This window comes from Nematolebias whitei, chromosome 13, assembly GCF_014905685.2.
Source record: "Nematolebias whitei isolate Nwh7 chromosome 13, NemWhi1, whole genome shotgun sequence".
Classification (NCBI taxonomy): Eukaryota; Metazoa; Chordata; class Actinopteri; order Cyprinodontiformes; family Rivulidae; genus Nematolebias; species Nematolebias whitei.
Window position 1 is genome coordinate 15,560,027 of NC_056510.1, and position 6,157 is coordinate 15,566,183.

Sequence of the window (6,157 nt, forward strand, 5' to 3'; positions counted from 1 at the left end):
TTAGAGTTGTCAAACCTCTGCAGAAGACTATATGCAATAGGTGCATGCACATATTAGAAATGAATGTCCAGATGTGGTCTAACTGGGCCACTCGACTTTAGCTCCAAATTAGGATCATGTTAACACAGTTAGCGCTAGCACGAGTACCAATAAATATTCACAGCAGGTAATGCATTTAAAAGGTACTTGCAATTCTTTTGGGGAGAAAAAAGCACAATGATCCAGGTGTCCATTCATTTTCACATAACAAGATAAAGTGTGAGAGCAAATCAATGAATGAATGCCTTACGGGAAAAGATGAAAACTAGGCCTCAGATTCTTCGAGTTGGCTGTTGAAGATGAAAGCAGCAGTGTGTGCAGCAAAATATGCTTTTAACAAAATGTGCCAGACAGTCTGCTTAATAATGTGACTACAAAATCATAAACAAAGCATAGTGAGTATTAATATAAATGATGGATAATTGAGTATATATTTCCATATCTGCTCTTTTTACATCACAGTAGAGACAATTAGACTCCTACTGGCATGTGCATCTTTAACTAACAATTGATGGGTGATTTAGGTCACTAATTTCATATTATGTGTGCCAATTTTAGAGTTAAAAAAATACAGTAAAGTAGCTTGCATGGCAATGTTTGTTACAGTAGATTTTTTTTAATTAATTTAATAATTATTAGATCAATAAACAACATTAAAGCAGATATTGCAAAGTATTCTCTTGGCAACATGCACTGTACTGATAGTGTTTAAAACCGTCCTCTTATTGAAGACTGTTTATCAGCAGCCTCCATCCAAAGGCTTGAAGGTTATTCATCTTGACTGATGGATCTGAGCGTGTGACTGTCAGCTAGATTTGCCAAGAACAAAACTTTTCACCTCTAACTTATTTGACATCTTGCGAGGGACAAGATGCAAGTTGATGTACACCAGGAAGAGGAGATACAAGGAGGCAGAAACCTTGAAGAAGAGCTGCCTCCATGAAGATTTTTCATCGTCTCAACCAATAACCACATGTCAGGTTTTCATTTTCTTGACCACCCATCACGACCCCCATCACCATTCTCCTCAGTCACGCACGCTCTCTCCTCCTGCTCAGAGAATTTCACCCAACAGATAAAAGAGTTGGTTTCTGCTGGAACAAAACCAAACCCCGTTTGCTCTGACTTGTTCCATTTTATCTCCTTTAATCCTTTCTTGCTATTAACCTCCATAAACTGCATCAGTGTCATGTCAGCTGCCAGCTAAAACCTTGGCAGATACGTTTTTGTGCATGCTACATTGAGCTTCAATAAACTTGTAAAAAACATTTAAACATCTTTAGTCCTCCCTGTATTTTTAAGTAATGTTGATTTCATAATGTCAATGGCAACTTTCTTTCAAGACGAACTGTTTCTATATGTTCTTCAAACTTTCTCTATGTGAACCTAGAACTCATATAGGAAGGATTTGAATGTCCCTTTTTATTGATTTGATTCATTACCAAGAATAATGGAATTAATAATTCACAGGTCTTAAAATGTTGTTTTTTCATTGAAGTTTAATCACTTAATTGAGCCATAGTACTAAAGATTGCAGGCTACTAAGATAATATAGTACATTTTCAAAAATGATCAAATTAATTAAAGTTTTCTGCCTTGACCATGAATATATAATAACTCCAAATTTGGTTGAATTCTCACTTTCTCTGAATGGATTCAGCATAAGTTGGAACCAACATATAACAAAAGTAACACCATAGATTGAATTATCATAACTGAAATCACCCAGCTTTTAATGACAGCTGTTGATTTCTTCTGGTTTTTTTTAAAGGTGATATCAGAGTACACAAAAATACTAAGAGATTCTTCCAAACATTATCCACAGCATCATTTTTGGAGTTTAGTGTTTTCCTTTCAGTGCTTCATGGCTCATTCAGTTTCATTTACATAATTCCAATGAAACATGGGCAGCATGGCGGCTCAGACGGTAGAGCTGTTGCCGCTCAGTGAGAAGGTTGCTGGATCAAATCCCAGCCGGGGGTCTTCCTGGGTGGAGTTTGCATGTTCTCTCTGTGCATGTGTGGGTTTTCTCTGAATGCTCTGGTTTCCTACAGACCAAAAACATGCATGTTAGGCTGATTGGTAACACTAATCTGTCTCTTGGTGTGAGTGAGAAAGTGAACAGTTGTTTGTCTCATTTGTCTCTATGTGTCCCTGTGATGGACTGGAGACCTGTCCACAGTGTCCCGCCTCTCACACAGTGACTGCTGGATATGAACCAGTGACCCCCACTACCGGAAAAGGAAGAAGTGGGTAAAAGATGATGGATGGATACACCAGTATAGTTTTTCCTGAAGTACCTTAAGTCCATAAATAAATGTAATTTATGTTAATTATGTAAGTCACACATAAATTCAATGCAATTCAGTTTATTTATACAGCGCCAAGTCACAACAGAAGTCATCTCAGGGCACTAGACAGAAACATTCAAATACATAAAAAATAAGTTAACACTATTTATCTAAGAAGCAGACTGCTTTGGGATTAACTTCAATGCAGACTTATCAACTTGAGAAAGCATGAAGGCGACAGTGGAAAGGAGAAAAAAAAACTTCCTCATGAGGAAGAAACCTTTAGCTGAACCAGTTTCAGGACAAGTGGCCATCTGCTTCGAACAGCTGGGTTTGAGATGAACAGGAAGGAGGAACAGATACACAATGGCAGGTAAAGTGAGATAGAAACAGTATCAAATTAAAACCATTCAATTTTAACAATTCAACTTAAGGAAATTAGGTCAATTTGTCCTCTAGTAGTCTAAGCTTAAGACAGCATAACAAGCTAACCCTAACTATAGGATTTATCAAAAATGAAAGTCTTAATCCCAGTCTTAAAACTGGACAATGTGTCAGCTTCACGGACAGAAACTGGAAGTTGGTTCCACAAGAGAGGAGCCTGATAACTGAAAGATCTTCCTTCTATTCTGCTTTTGGAAACTCTAGGAACTGCAAGTAAACCAGCAGTCTGAGAGTGAAGTGCTCTGTTACAAAAATATGGAACAATAAGATCTTTAAGATGGAGCTAGGTTGCTGTTAGAAGGAAGATTTTTAATTCCATTCTGAATTTGACAAATGACAATAAATGGCAGCAATGCTTATTCAATTCAATTCCAATTCAGAAATACTTTATTAATCCCAGAGGGAAATTAAATGTTGTAACTCATCATCCTGGTTTCATTAAAGAGTTGTTTGTAGATGATGATGGACAGATATAGATGCTTATGTTGACACAATTGGTATTTCATTTTAAATATCACAGTCTTTTATTGTTTTGTAACACGATCACGAACGTCCATAGCAGACTGTCTTTGCAACGTGTTTGAATCAGTTTGAAGGTTTGGAGTTGTTGAATGTTTTTGAGCTGAAATATGTTTGTTATTGAGGCACATATTAGAAGAAATGTGCCATTTTATTTCTTAGTTTTATTGAGATGTGACGTGTTTATTTTCTTTGTTTCATTCTTTGTTAGCAGAAGTAAGTCACTGTTAAAGCCTTTTCTAGAATTTTATTACATCTTCTGTTTGTTGTGTGGTTTTATTTTTGACTTCAAATGGGATAAAGACTATTGAAACCTAAGATTTATTTTTTATTGTAACGCTGTGTCTCGGCAACATTTCCCAACTTGGTCTGCATAGTGTGCTTGTTGGCATAAGTTTAAAAGAATTGCTCAGAGTCTGTTATGTGTTCTGTGGCATACACTGCAACTGATGCAGTCACTCCATAGCATCACAAACATAAGCCCACACACACAGATGACAAAAATATGCATTTTATCATTTGGTCAGTTAAGCAGAGTGTGATGAAATCTGGCATGGCTAATGTGACCGGAGAATGTCAACAAGTGCAAAACAGAGAAAGGACAGGAATCAAAAGAAAAGGACAATGTGGGCTCTTTTTATAGTCTTGTGTGTATGTGAGCATGTGCAGAAATGGACAAAAGGAAACCAGTAAATGCGAAGATTTGTTCAAATGTGACGTTTCCTATTTTGGTTTCAAGGTGATATTGATGGTAGAAAATTTATATTAAGATTCAGATGCTCAAAAGTGATTATTAGACTTTATGAAGAGCACAGACATGGAACTGATTGCATTTTAATGTAAAATGTTATCAAGCAAAATGTGAAACTATATAAATGTGCTTATTGTATTCTAAAAAAGGACTATAATGAGATGCATGGCTCAAAGTGAATTTTATGCAGCAAAGCTGTGCCATTAATTTTCACCTTGCTTTGATTTATGTTTTTGATGCTAACATCATTTGTATTTAAATACCCTAGGTGACAGAAAAAAAAATCCATCTTGCTTTCTGTGATTATTTGACACAAACATGTCGTGATTTGCCAGTTTAATCAGTAAAAAAAAGAACAAAATAGGGTAATGTCATGGAAAAAATGTGGAAAAAATCTAAATCAAAAGAGTAACTGACTATGGCTTATTTTATGTGTATTATTAAATACAATAATATAATATAATATAATTTAAAAAGGACAATGCTACTCATGTTTTTGGTCAAAGCTCAATATAGTGAATTTAAAAAAAAAAGTAATTTGCACATTTATTAGACTAATAAATTACCTGCAAAGTTCTAAATAAAATTTAAAGCAAAAGGAGAGCATTTCAGATTTTTTTCTTTAAAAAAAATAGGATTTTTATATAAAAGTAGATACAAAGAAAAAAGAATAACTGATGTGGGAAAAACAGATAACACAAAAAGTCTTTCTTTCTTCCTTTCCAGTTACTTAACAAGGAAACAGAGCCTTCAATAAGCGAGCCGATCCTTATCAACAAACTGCTTCCTGTCGCCATAATCGCCCAAGATGTGATAACTAAATTATCTGTCTCCTCTGATCTTTCCCTCTGATAGAAAAACTACACTTCCTTCTCTCCAGGGCACAATTCAGCTCAAGTAAACTGCCATCGTTTCCCAGCCTCACATCTGCACCCCAGCTCTGATCATATCTGCACAGTTCAGTAAGAAGAACATGAGAGATCACACGGAGTCAATTGCCTGTCATGATACATTGGTTAAGAGTCAGCCGTGAAGACCAGTGGTTGTAATGTGTATCATGGCTCATAAGCAGCACACGTTCTGAGTTACTCAGTGGTAAATGGACTGAGAAGATCAAGTTTATGACTACAAGAGGCATAAACATGCTTTTTAGTCATCTTGGATGCTGAATAATACAGAAAGAGAAATGATCCATATAGGATTTAGATTCAGAAGATTATATGATAATAGAGTCAGGTATGATTCAGTAGTGGAGGATGTTTTTAGGAAGAAGCAGACAAAGCAAGGTAGATGCTTGTTGTTGAGCCAAAGAACAAATCAATGACAAGTTAATAAACCTAAGTGAGAAAAAAGTTTAGAAAAAAAAAAAACATGTTTAGAGGTAAACATGTTTATATAGCATGGCTTTATCAAAACAGTCAATAGTTTATTATATTTCATTCAATCATAATGCATAACATCTAAGCACTGTTTGGTATTTAAGTGTTCAACTCTGATAAAGTGCATTGTACTGAGGAGTGCATCTTCAAAAGTTACGCACTCGACTGCACCCCTGCTCACCACAGCAACACCATTGTCAAATTTGCAGACGACACCGCAGTGGTGGGGCTCATCAGTGTGGGGGATAAGTTTGCCTACAGGGATGAGTTGGAACAACTGACCACTTGGTGCAGGGGGAACAATCTGCTCCTCAACACCTCAAAGACTAAGGAGCTGATCATCGACTTCAGAAAAAGAAAATGACGGTCCCACCCTGATTGTAAAGGAATCTGACCTGGAGCGTGAACACCACTGAGTGTCTGAACAAGGCCCAACAGAGACTGTACATCCTGAGAGTGCTCAGAAGGAACATCACCTGGAGACTGCTCGTGTCTTTCTACCGATGCTCCATAGAGAGATCTGAACATACTACATCACTGTTTGGTATCTTAGCCGCACAGTGGCTCAGAGGAAAGTGCTCCAGAAAGTGTTCAACACAGCCCAGATGATTATGGGCTCTGCTCTCTCCTCTTACTGAAAGATCTGCACAGTTCCTGCTGCATAGAAAAAGCCCACAACATCTTAAAGGACTCGTCTCACCCTGGACACGATCTGTTTGAACTGTTACCATCAG